The sequence below is a fragment of the Pocillopora damicornis genome, chromosome 11 (assembly GCF_964200805.1).
Source record: "Pocillopora damicornis chromosome 11, jaPocDami1.2, whole genome shotgun sequence".
NCBI lineage: Eukaryota > Metazoa > Cnidaria > Anthozoa > Scleractinia > Pocilloporidae > Pocillopora > Pocillopora damicornis.
In genome coordinates this window covers 14,522,682-14,536,302 of record NC_142680.1, presented here as the reverse complement: position 1 = coordinate 14,536,302, position 13,621 = coordinate 14,522,682, and the positions used below count along the sequence as shown (strand labels likewise).

The window sequence follows — 13,621 nt, the reverse complement described above, 5'->3', positions numbered from 1 at the left end:
GAAAAGATAATGTTAATAGTCTTGCCTCTTTGTCCTTGAGCCTACATTTCTAAGGGTTATTGAAAAAAATTGGCTTGGATAAATCACCTTTACGTAATGCAGGACAATGCTTTTAGATCGGTGGTTGATTCTCTGGCGAAATTTATTGATAGCAGGTCGACATTGCAAAAGATGTAATGTCTATACGAGTGAGTTCGAGTAGTTAGTTTTCTTCAGTGTGTTTCACGTGATGTTGAATGATTAGATAAATACATTTTTCCCCGTCATCTGAATTTCACTGTCGCATTGTCTCAGTCTAATGTTTGGTGAAAAATTAAAGGCATTCCACACCAAATAAAAGCCGGCATTTAGCCTCTCACCAACCTAATCTGACACCACTTTGAATTTGTCATAACTTAAACAGGCCAGTAGATAACATGAATTGTAATAATTAAGGAAATGGGTCGCCTTTGGCTTAGTTAGGTGTATTTCGTTTTTATTATTGTGATTTAATAAACAAAGACTTCATTTCTCCTGGAGAGTTCAAACTGTGGTGCTGCGTCGGTAGGAAAGTACAGCAGGTAATTTAGTGTTAACAACTGAGTTGAAAACGTAAATTGGCCACCGTAAAGAGTCTTAAGACGTTTCTGACGTTTCAAGCGTTAGCCCTTCATCGGAGTGATTTGTTTTTCCATTTGAGTATGTTTAAAGTAAAGCCTGTTTCTTTCTTGCAATTTTACCAGCGCAGATAAAGTTTTGTTCACTAAGCGTCCATTTTTGTGTTACTTACACGAACTGTAAACCACACTATGTCATAATCCAAGATATTTATTCCTGGCTGGATTTGTCACCGTGAACAGAGCGCTTGTCACGTGGTTTACTATCGTCAAAGATAGGTTCCAGTCTACCCTCGGCTAAGTTACGTAAGCTTCAGAAAGCAACTATTTTGCATATGTGGCCGTAACACGTAGTCGAAGAGCGTGTCTTATGTAGTTTTTCGTTCATCTTTGTTGCTTAGATTTCGCACGCCGGCTCTCCTACAATCGGCTTGTCTTCTAAGTGCGGATTTCAGCGAGGAGTTGTGCTCTAAAAGGCCAACATTTCATGGTCTGGACCTTTAGTGCAGGTTGCGCCACATTGAAACTTTTTTATCCTGAATTTCTGTTCATACCACATGCTCAGTAAGAAAATTATTTAACCACTCTTTTTAGTACATGCTACGATACAATTTTTGTTAAACTGCACGCAGAATACCCTGCTACCCATGGCAGGGTATTCTGCGCGATTACATGTCATCGAATAAGAATTGAATAAACAATTTTTAGCCAGTGAGTGAAAATATGAATATGGCCCCTTCAAATGAAATTATTCCTTCATGTTTACATAGCTAAACCGATCAAAGTCTCAAACGTCTAACGCCTAACTTGGAATTGCGGTTTGTCGTTAACATGGTGCTAAATGTCTATTGTGATTGATTCCAAACTTTGGGAAAGTAATCCATTGAAACTCAGTAACAAAGTGGTTTCGCCCTTATTAAAATTTGAATAGGAGCCTAGTACTTTAATGTTACAACTGAAATGTGATTAGTGTTATGTTTTCCAAGTAATACCCTGAATTATTCAGACCTTAACATTTCATGACGTCCTGTAAGCTTGGAAGTCTTCTAGATTCTCTTTATAATGGTTCAGATAAACATTGGTATTTATACCTGGTAGCAATACATGTGTATTAGGCCTTGTTTGGTAGACTACAACTCCTTGTCAGTTACTTGTTTGGTTTCGGTGAAATTATCACAGTACTGATATACATGAAAAATTACACTCTTTTCATTGGCTGAAAACAGCTAGGTGCCTTTTTCATGTATCGCTAGTTTAAAAGCAATAACTCATGTACAAATGTAACCTTGGCTCAGCAACAATTGATCTCATTAAAAACCAATCAGATTTACACAAAGTAGGTTGTGCTGATAGATATACACAGTAGCTGACCAAAATAAACAAAAACTTTGATACTTTTATGTTTATTGATAAACACTAACAAAATTGCATTCCTTAATAAGAATTCAAATGAAGGACAAATTTTGATAGCACACACTTTATTTAGTCAATGCTGTCAAATTTATCTGCTATCAGTTTGTTGATTTCCTGTGAATGTGTATCTTTCATGTATACATTACAAATAATTAATAACATGATTTGGACACACCCTATGAGCTCATAACATTTGTTGTTTGTGAAAAATTTACTTGTGCTTATTTAGAATACCAAAGTGCACTTTAATTACTTAAGCTTAGACTTTGTTGAGTTTTCATGAAGACAGTTCAATGGAACTGACATTTTTTATGTTTATAGTTAGAAGCTAGAGCTACTTGATGTGGATTAGATAACCATCAGGCATCCTCAGAGACCCAGGGTTCTAATCATGTCTGTAGATCCCCTAAAAGCACAGTCTTAACAGATCAGTTCCAAACTGTCACAGTCATTCTGAATTTTGATTGGTACTGGAAGTTCAATGATGTTCTGGCAAATGAGAGTGAAGCAGGTCTCACAAGTCCTCTTGTGTGCTCTAACATAAAGTGATACATGAAGTTCAGTTGCTTACCATGTTTTTTTTTTTTTTACCTTTTTGTACGGTAGATTAGCACTTTGCATGATGATGTGAAGTCGACAATTGCATGATGATGTCAAGTTCACCTATTCATTTTCTGTCTCCACATAACTTGAATTTGGTAGACGCGCTGCATGAATTACAATTTCAGTAATAAGAAAACTTGAAAAATTCTGGTACTTTAAATCATATGAAACCATCATGCATTTGCCTGTAAATTGAACTCTGTTGTAGTTAAGTTCTGTCTCTGATTACTGTTCCTGAAATCTATGATGGTGACACTCTATCTCTATTGAACTTTCTGTTAATTAAAACCTCCAGGTAAAATTGCAAATCGTATTGGCTTAAAAATTATTAGCAACGTGAACGTAATGTTACTTCAGAGTACTCAACTCAACATATGACTCATTAAAATATTGCTTGTGTTCTGATCTTGTAATGCACCTATCTTTTTTCCCTAGGTTCTTCCATTTGCAACCTTGTATTTATCTACCTCAACCAAATAAATTTTTCTGTGTTCTTTATTGAAAATACAGCCCCACAAAACCTAAATACAACCAACTGAAAATAGGATTTTATGCCCCACTGGACAAAAGAAACCTACGCTCAGCAATGTGTTACTCTACATGTATGTATTGTATTAGTCATACATTCCAACCAAATCAAGCTCCCAAGGTGTCGCTCAAACTTCAGAAGTCGACTCCACTTCGTTCCGTAAACGTAGTCATGACTGAACCTATCAGGCCACTATTGGAGATGATGCTGACGTTTTTTCAGTTCCTAAAATCCTCAGGTTACATGTGCAACCTTTGTTGTCAAAATGAGACCTCCGTAACAAAGTTGGCCAATAACTCATCTTAAAAATAAACATTTCAGGACTCTTGTATGCTAGTTATCTTGTTTCATCGATGAACAGGTTTAATATTGAAAACTATCCAACGGTAATCAGAACAGACCTGGAACATTCCCTTCAGTTCTTTCCTAGCTAAAGATGTGTTAGTCTCTAGTCGTCCATTTAGGGAATTTAGCCAGCGGGGACTCTCAGATACGCAGTTACAGTGTTGTTACGGAGAGAGACATTAAGAGGGAGTTTTGGATATTTCTGCCATGAAATGTGGATACTGCTGCATTCTGATTTAACGCTTTGGAACTTTCTTGAATATTCTTCTAGTTGATGCCACTATGGTGTACTATTACAGGGGCATTTATTTGTATTACAAATGTTCATAGAAATGTGCTTCTACCGTGCTTTACCAGCACGGTAAAGCTGTTCATCGGGAAATGGCGAAATACATTCTTTTGTACTAGACAAAAGTTGTCCCGTCGTGAAGAATGTGCGCTATCGCTGTCGCTGGATGAACGACGCCTGGAGGATGATGGAAAAAGTTATTTAACCACCTGAGTTGGTTTTGACGGTGGTTGTATAGAGGTTTTATTCTGACACTTAAATTATACCGAAACACATCACTTTTAGTAAAGTGTTTAAACGAAGAAGGAGAAATCAGATTTTGAACTACTTACCTTGCAACTGCTGAAACGTTGGTGAGAAGTTCCTTCCCAAGTTTCGTTCCCAAATCCAGCAAATCTAAAACAAAAATAATAACACTTGCGAAAGAACATACAACCCTGCATTTGGGCATGATTTAAACGCAATAAATTAGTAAAGTCGTGTGGGACAGAACGCCTAACCCAGCTATATCGGTGGTTAAAAGTGAGGGTTTTTATGACTGCTGTAGTTTGACATGAGTCACAGTAATTAAAATTAAAAAAATATGACTGAAAGGAAAATTGAATGAAAAACTTGTGGATACTTGTGAAATTTGCATTGGTTTTGCATTGGTTTTGCTTTACTGCGTTCAGTGGTTGTTTAAGAAATCAAGTGTCACCCTCTCAACCGATCAGTTGCAAAACTAAAATCAATCTTATGACTTGGACACCCGCGTTTTCCCGCGGTTAATGCCGACTGCTTGGTTTTGCTTTGAGTTCCCATTGGCTGCTTGTGATGTTTTCCTTGGTGTTCTGATTGGCCTAGTGTAACTCATTTTGGGTTTTGGTTGTACGACACTCTATCTGTGTGATTATTTATTCAAAGTACTTTTCAGCTTATTCTACCTCTCAAAGACGGCTCTGGTCCATTCGGCGATGTAGCCTGGCCTCTATAGTCTGATTCCTCCATCAGGCAATACTTAAAAAAAAACAGAAAAGTCCAACTAGCTTAATTTAAAAGCAGAGGACGGCGACAAACTCTATGAAAGGAGGGGGTTCGTTTCTAGAGAAACTGTGGTGCTGCGTCGGTGGGAGAGTATAGACGGATAATTTAATATTATCAACTGAGTTGATATCGTAAATTGGCCACCGTAAATAGTATGAAAGCCAGCTTTCTTACAAAATGTTCCTCAAACAGCCACAACGGCTCATTAGAGCAGATAAACGTGTCGGAATAGGTCGTCTCCTCCTGGGCGGGAAGTGTGTGTTACATCTAGAGCATAAGCTCGTGGAGAGAAGAAAACAGCCCATTACACCAATTTACATCTTCACCTGCTACCATCACTACTGGGTGTTGCCCTCATCGGGGTTTGTCGTCCATCTCTGGATGAATGAGCAGTGGATTAAAGATTTTCCAAACCAAACCTAAGGATCCTGTCACAAAAGAACAATGAACCAACGCTATTTATTCTATTCCGCGCAATGACTGTGATCATGAGTATATTGGACAGACCAAGTGTCAGTTTGGTACACGTTTGAAAGAGCATCAAAAAGCGGTCTTCTTTTGCAAAGAAAATTCAGCTTTGTCGGAGCACACATGCCTTAATCCAGTCACACAATTGGGTGGGATAATTCTAAAATTATCACCACTAATCGACGTAACCACCAACGCCTTTGTTTGGAAGCCTAGTATATCAACTCTGCTCACGCTCCTTTTAATCATGATGATGGTGGCTTCCTTCCTGACACCTATTTACTCGTCAGAGAAAAGGGCAGCTCATTAGTGAGCGTATAAAAGGACCTCTTGTTACAGCATTTAGATCACCCTGATGAAGGCACTAGACAGGAGTGTCAAAATGTTCTTGGTTACATTCATTAAATTTTTAAACCAGAGTAGCATCAAACCATGTCTGATTGTCCACCTAGTTGTCATGTGACCTTTATTATAGGGAAAAAAATACTCAAATTAACAGGAAGAGCTTGAAAATTCCAACTGGTAGGAGGCAGACCAAGGACTTAAACCCAGGACTATCAGATCACAATTGCAGCACCCTAACCACTCAACCATACTGCCTCCTCATTTCAAAGAATTGAACCTTTTAGACTGAAATTTCTTTTCAATTAAAGATGAGACAGTTGATTTTATTTTATTCATAATGAGAATACTGCTGTTCTCCTTGCAGTGTTTTTTTTTTTATGCCTTAGACCTAATACCAACTGTCATTGCCAAAAGATTTTGAGAAGATTTTTCGTCAAATGCTGCCAGGTAAGCAACTACACTATAAAAAAAATTAACATATGGCGAAAGAAAAGCGGCTGCTCGTGAACCAAAAAATAGATTCATTTTAAATGAATAGATAAATTAGGAGACATCATTTCAGCAGCAGAATGGATGACTGCATTTCAGTCAATTAAATTTGTCACCTTGTCTGCAGTTAATTGGAGATTGTATTCAATACTCAGATTGAATTTGTTTGTCTTGCAATATGTAACAGAAACCAACAGATTAGAACCTTTGTTGGTATTTTTTCAAATTAGCCTCCATAATTTCTTGATATGAATAATGTTTACTTTGAAATTAGGCTACTTGTGTTCTTAATCAGGGTGTTAATTCTTGTTTACAAAAAAAAAAAAATAAACAACTAGTGTATTCTTGGATGTGGGTGTAATACAGTGCTGTATGCCGGCCCTATAGTGCCTTGCCTGGTTAACTTATTCACACAGTTGGGTATGTTGTGTGGCTATGAAGCTATTATCAGCACAGTGTTAGTCTTTTAACTCACCCGGTGTTCTGGGTAGTTTTTATTACAGTTTTTGTATTGCATGTGATTTACTGTTGAGAAAATGAGAACCAAGCTGTATTGAGATTTTACCCTACAACCCTTGCGAACTGAATTCTCAAAAATTCCCAATTATGCAAATAACCCTTGCAAACTGAATTCCCAGTTTTCTGGGAATTCCTAGGAATTCTCAAAAATTCCCAACTATGCAAATTAACTCTGATTTAAAAAGCTTGGAATTACTGGGAATTTCTGGGAAAGGAAGACACCAGTTTTGTGAGGACTTGGAATTCCTAGGAATTCTCAGCTATACAAACTACCTATAATTCAAGAAGTGTGGAACTCTTGGGAATTTCTGGGAATTGAGTTTGAGGCAATTTAAATACCCTGAGGTCCACATAAATTCTAAGAAATTCTCAATACCTTGAATGTGAAGGTTTTAAGAAAAGGAGTCATTTCAGAGGCTTAAAACTTTGGCTCAATAAAAGGTCTGCTATACAAAACTTACCAAGAGATATACATACATGTATATGTTTATAACTTAAAGATCATGAAATTTATTATTCAAACTAAGTTTTAGTAAATCTTTACATTAATATGGATTTTCTAATGAACCAGCAGTCAGTTATGTTAAATGGAAATTGCCAATTAATCCCATGTACTCATATCACAGATTTGCTTTCTAACCTCAAAGGACTCTTGGATTCCATGATCAAAAAATATTTTTATTGTGATACAAATTAAAGTCTCATGTTCACTGATGTGCCAAAATCATCAAACATTCATTAGCTGTTCCTTGGTACACAACTTCCACAATAATTAACAATAATTACATTGTTATCTACACTTAAAGAACTTTGTTAGTTATGAACATAAGTTACTTCCCTAGCCTACATTACTGGTTGCCTTTGTTAGAAAACCCTGGAACAGTCAAGCTCAGTTGCCTCAAACACTGTCAGAGACTTTTTGTTGACATCATTTTTAGTAGAAATTTCATGCCCTAGACAGACAAATTCAACACCTAATTAATCTTTCTTTTTTCATGATTGTTGTTGCTTTTTTTTCCAGATTTTTGCTCTGTTTTCATGACTAATTGCTGTAATTTGTTTTGCTGTTTTTATTCTTACAAAACATTTTTGTAAGAGTTCCAATACTTGTGGATCATCCACACACTTTGCAAATATTTGGCATGCAGACAAGGGGTAGTCAATGTCCCTTTGAGAAAAAACACCTTTTAAATGACATCTTCAATTTACTTTATTTGAAACTCTGATCTGAAAATATTTGTTAACAAGACTTGTTACTAGTGAGAAGTACCAACCAAGTTTCCTTTCATAACTTAATTTCTTAAATGTCCCAATCACTGGATCTCCCAAAAAATACTACATCTTTTTATTTTTGGTGCAAAATACAAGTCCTACTTTATATAAAAATGAAAAGTGCAAGTCACACTTCAATAATAACAGCTCTAAAGTTTACTTGTTGTTCTTCTCTGTCTGTCAGCTATCAACAAAATTGTTTTATACTTGAGACAGTGCATAACTATTTGTGGACCAGAGTTCCAACGCACCTCTGTAATCGCATATAGCTACTCCTGTCTCTTGTACAAATGTTTCTCCTTTGTAAGACGCACTCTACTCTGTTGTCACCACTGCTTTAAGTTCAGTGGAAACGACTGACTGAGGAATCGAGATGGCGGTGTTGGAACGTGTTGCTGAACGCTTGCTATGGTCAAGCTTTGTAGATTTAGGTACTGGTACACTGGGATCATCTATGTATCTCTTATACTTCCTAATGTGGTATCCTTCTTTTATAAATATGAGGGTAAAAGACGATTTGTAGTCGCATTCAAAACTGTGATTGCCTTGTGTTATTTCTCACCTTTGCCATGAACACAACTCGAGTGAGTTTCGAGTCTTTGTTTCCGCGACAACTTTCGGCCACAAATCGTGCATTTGTAATACGATCGATTCTTGTCGATTATTTATACATGGAGTGAGCTCACATCATTATTTATATCACCAAGGTATCCATCGTCTAGAGGCAGAAAACCGGTCAGATAGGTCAGAGTAAAGTTTTTCGCTTCTCTTAACACTGCAATCGGCAAGCCAGCGGATTCACTTTGCTAGCCAATGACAAGTCCTAAAAGATCCACGTGATCATGCCCGTGATCGGAAACAAAGAAGACTCCATTTGAAAGTGGAAATGTGATCATCGCAGTAAATTTTCCAATTTAAGCAATTGGAAAGAAGAAGCCTGAAAAAAAATCAGGGCTTCAACGGGATTCGAACCCGTGACCTCCGCGATGCCGGTGCGATGCTCTACCAACTAAGCTATGAAGCCACACATTGGGAGCGAGGTCAATGTGTGGCTTCATAGCTTAGTTGGTAGAGCATCGCACCGGTATCGCGGAGGTCACGGGTTCGAATCCCGTTGAAGCCCTGATTTTTTTCAGGCTTCTTCTTTCCAATTGCTTAAATTGGAAAATTTACTGCGATGATCACATTTCCACTTTCATCTACAACCGCAGTACAAATATGAATTATTTCATATAAACTCCACATCAAGACTCCATTCGGCGCTCATCTTTGAATGTACTTTTCATCGGTTGATCGCTTTTCTCAACTGTTTTGCTTAATATAACATTTCTAAAGATAGCTTTTATTGTGGTTCAATGGGAAAACGAGAACAGCGTGAGTGTTTTAAAAGAAAAGAAAGTCGTTGGCGCCGTGGAGTTAAAAGAAGGGACAACAGTTGACATATTGACCGGTACAAACAAGGGAATAAAGGGGTAAGTTTCTAAAGAAACTGTGGTGCTGCATCGGTGGGAGAGTATGGCAGGTAATTTAGTGTTAACAACTGGGTTGAAAACGTAAATTAGCCACCGTAAAGGGTAAAAAAGCTGACGTTTCGAGCGTTAGCCCTTCGTCAGAGCGATGGAAACAAGGGGTCGTACAAACAAGGGTCGAGTGGCCATCTGTAAAGCTACGATTTTGAAAGTTTGTGGTATGTAAAAATTGCGATATTCGTTACGTGATCAAAATCTTATAAAAGAATAGATGTAGCGGGTTGAATTAAGCTTACATAACCCTCGGCGTAACTGAAACTAGAATAACTCTGAGAATCGAATCGGTCACTTGCATGCCGCAGTTTCTTAAGCTTGTGCTTTACAATGAAATAAACCTATCAGTAAGGTTTCAAGATTCCTTCAGTCACGTTTGGGAACATTCAAGATTCACAATAGGAACTGTTATTAAACAAACCTTATTACGTAAAGAAGCCCTCCATGGTAAAAACAAAATAATGTATTCAGCCCTCTTTTAGTAAAATCTATGAGAGAGATGTACTAAATTCTCAATTTGAGAATCCAATGAATGCCCTTTTCCTTATAGCCATCTTAAAGGCCTGGTCTGAGCTTTAAATATATATATTTAAATATATATATTTTTTCAAATTCAGATGTTGTGGAATCCAGATACAAAATGGTCAAGCTTCTTGTAGACAACCTCATTCAAGGCCAACTCATTGTGAGCCCAGGGAAAAAAAATACAAACAGCAGCTAAGTTTGCAGTTTAGGATAACTTCACTCTAATTTATTGTTACATTTACAACAAGACTTAAATCAAAAAATCAATTTTATTTATCTGTAATTAACCCCTTCACTCCCAAGAGTGCTTGGTTTTCAAATATAATTTAAGATATTGTATTTTATGGAAAAGAATCAACAGATTTTATTCACAATTTGTGTCAAACCAAATTTGATGATTGATTAGGACTATTTTATATGAATAGCTGTAATTGAGGATTAATCCATATGAAGTTTTCAAGAAAAGAAAAATAAATCAAATTCCATCCTAATATTACCACACAATGATGTTAATAATTAATCAAAAATATTTTACATGTAAGCCTTAATTAAGCTTCTAAATAAATTTCATTGAATACTTGAATTTTAGCTGGGTTTTTTTTTAAATTTAAAGTATTTATTTTATATCATTAGCCTCAAATTTTTGCTTAAAATTCCCAGTAATTCTTAAACATTCCTAAAAATTCATGAAAATTCCCAGAAATTCCTAGGAATTTTTTAGATTTGCAGCTTTTCAGGGAAAGTCATTGGCTCTCTGAGTTGGAATTCCTAGGAATTCCAACTCAGAGAAATTCCAGAGAGGAATTCCAAGTCCTGTTGGCTATATACTTGGAATTTCTGGGAATTTCTAGGTTTTTAGAACCAGAGTTGTTATGGTTGGGAATTCCTAAGAATTTTTTGGAATTCCCAGTCTGAATTTACCGTGAAAATTCACACCTTTATTCCTAGAAATTCCAAAAGCCATTTTGCAAGGGAATGGTTTTTATGTGGAGGATGCTTAACTGGGAAGTTTCAGCCCGACAGGTTCTCAAATTTTAGGTTTTTAAAAGCAGGTTCTTACTGTGTTTGGAAATTATTTCAGTGTTTCATAGTTAAATTTTGTCATATCATTAAAGCTCTGTGACAGGAAAGATGGCTTAAGTTTCTAACTCACAAAAATGAGTCAAGACAGGAGTAACTAAATAAAATACATGTAACTTGCACAGTCAAAATAGTGCAAGTCAAAATAGTACAAGAACAGACTCAAACAACAACACTACTTAAGTACTTTTGGGAACTAATGCCCCAGAAAACGTGCATAAACCAACTACTGAACCATCAGATTGATGAAAAGGTGTTTTACAAGAAGAAGGGGTTGATTTCTTGCACCTTGAGAAGCAGAACACTATCAAGCTTAAGAGGGTTGGGTGCATTTGAGGATAGAAATGAATTAAGGGTGATCAGTAACAAAAAACCTGGTTATCTGCAGAAACCATGTAACTAGACCCACAAGCAATAGTGAAAATAAAGCCTGAAAAAATTCAGGCCTTTATGAAATTTAAACCCATGACCTCTGCATCACTAGTGTAGTGATCTACCAACAGAGCTAACAAGCAACTAGGAGCTGGTCATTATGTTAATTCAAAAGAAACCTGTGAAATGATAAATCAACAACTGTGAATATATGAAAATCATATATGTGAACTGCAGATTTAAGAAATGAATATGAAGCAATCTTTGCAGTAATAAAGTAGCTAAGTGCTACTTAGGCAGTGTTTACATGTTTAGTACAAACCAACATTACATCATGACCAGCTTCCAGTTGGCTTGTCAGCTCAGTTGTTAGAGCACTGCATGGGTACTGCAGATGGTATAGGTTCAAATCCCATACAGGCCTGAATTTTTTTCAGGCCTTATTTCTCACTACTGCGTAAGTAGTGTTCATTACTGCAAAGATTGCTTTCATATTTATTTCTTAATCCACAGTTCACATATATGATCTTCATACATTCACAATCATTGAAGTACCAAGACACCCTCCTATTTGCATAGATCAGCTCATTTGGGCATGTCCTCCTATCAATCTGTTCTTGACTCTTGTAGGGGACCCTCACAGAGGAGTTGGAGAATGGGTGTAGTTGTTTGAGAAGATTCCTACTGCATATCAACTGTCTTTTTATATTATTTCAGTGTTGTTAAAGAAATTGCAATGTTTTTCACTGCTGGAATTGTTGTCTCAGGGTTTGGTGAGTTCATTTCGTTGCTATAATTGTAAGTAATTTGTAAAAACCTCACTTAGTGAGACATACTTTTGACTTGAAAATAAAAAAAACATTTACATGTATTCAGTTTCATTTAGTTATTCAAGTTAAAAGGCTTATGATAATTTTCTTTTGATTTTGCTTCAGGTCTTCCAATAGCTCTTGCACATAGTGAAATTGTGAGTAGAATTTCATAATACTGTATTCAAATTATAGGTGAACAGCTGTATTGCTCTTAGGCTGGGTAATGTCTGCAGTTAGTAGATTCAGCAACTGATTTCTTCATTTAATTTGATTTTCAATGGTCCTTCTTGGCTTGATTCAAGTCATTGCCAAAGTAATTGAAAATAGTGAAATTCATAACCTTAAGTTTAATTCTTCCAGTCTGCTTTACCAACAGTCAGATCCCTAAAGCTCTCTCACCTTTGGTTTACTGTGTTGTCTAACCCCTTGTGAATTTCCAAAGTAATGTGCTGTTACTTTTGGGTAGCCTATTCCCCTTGCCAAAGCAGGAGAGACATGGAGTATTTCTACTCCCCCTGGATGGGATTTTAGTTCATCACAACCCCCCCTTGCTAAGTTTAGCCTTTCCCCCCCCCTCCCCTCCTACCCCATTTCTTTTTAGATCCACAATAGTGTCCCAATACCCAATTAATTTACCTTTTGCAGAGAGTTGAGGGTTTTAGAAATACCTTTATTTTTCCCAAAAACTAAACAAAGTTACACTGATCAGGGTTCTGCAGGACCCTTTCAATTCAAAGTTCTGTTTTTTTTTGCTTATTAGAGTTTCTCTTCCATGTCTAGATAAAATGGGGAGCTATGGCATTGGTGTCATCTGGAAATGTCTTCATCTTTGCAACAATTCTGATTTATTTTATTGTTTTCTCTGGTGAAGATGACTGGGGCTTTTAAAGAGACACCAGTTGTACACTTCTCATTTTTTTTTAAGTGTATTAAGTATTGCAACTATCATTTTGTACAGAATGATTGAGGTTTGTGAACAATTTGACTTTTTGATAACATCAGAACCATATTCTGAAATGTTTCAGGCCCTCAAAAGAGAACTTCCAATTAGAATTGGATGTACAGTTTTTGTTAAAATTGACAGAAGCAAGTGGGCTTCTGATGAGAGAATTAGAATATTATTTAGTGTAACCTGGTTCTTTAAAGGGAGGAAAAGGGAAGACATTAAGTTTAAGTGACACCCACAAAATAAGCAATGGAGTCCCTGACAAAAAATGAATCATGTTGCCCTCCCAATTTTCTCATTAGGTCATGGGAGTGAAATTTCTGGGCACATATGCTATATATAATAAGTAATAGGTTTCCTTTGAAGTGGAAGAAGTGCTCAAATTATGCTAAATTTTAAAAGCTTACTTTTAAGGGATTAACTGTAATGATTGTATAATACAGTACCATTAAATGAAAGTTTTCAGGACAAA

The 13,621-nt window shown here is 36.5% G+C and overlaps 1 non-coding gene and 1 pseudogene across 2 annotated transcripts; one reads left to right on the top strand and one right to left on the bottom strand.

Moving 5' to 3' along the window:
- Window positions 1-5,274: 5,274 nt before the first annotated feature.
- On the top strand, window positions 5,275-13,621 carry LOC149037711 (leptin receptor overlapping transcript-like 1; annotated as a pseudogene). The gene is made up of 5 exons (XR_016180770.1): window positions 5,275-5,319; window positions 5,976-6,058; window positions 12,109-12,164; window positions 12,327-12,358; window positions 12,984-13,621. The product of XR_016180770.1 is annotated as a leptin receptor overlapping transcript-like 1 (transcript).
- Window positions 8,843-8,915, bottom strand: Trnaa-ggc (transfer RNA alanine (anticodon GGC)). The gene has a single exon. It is a non-coding gene; the product is annotated as a tRNA-Ala (tRNA).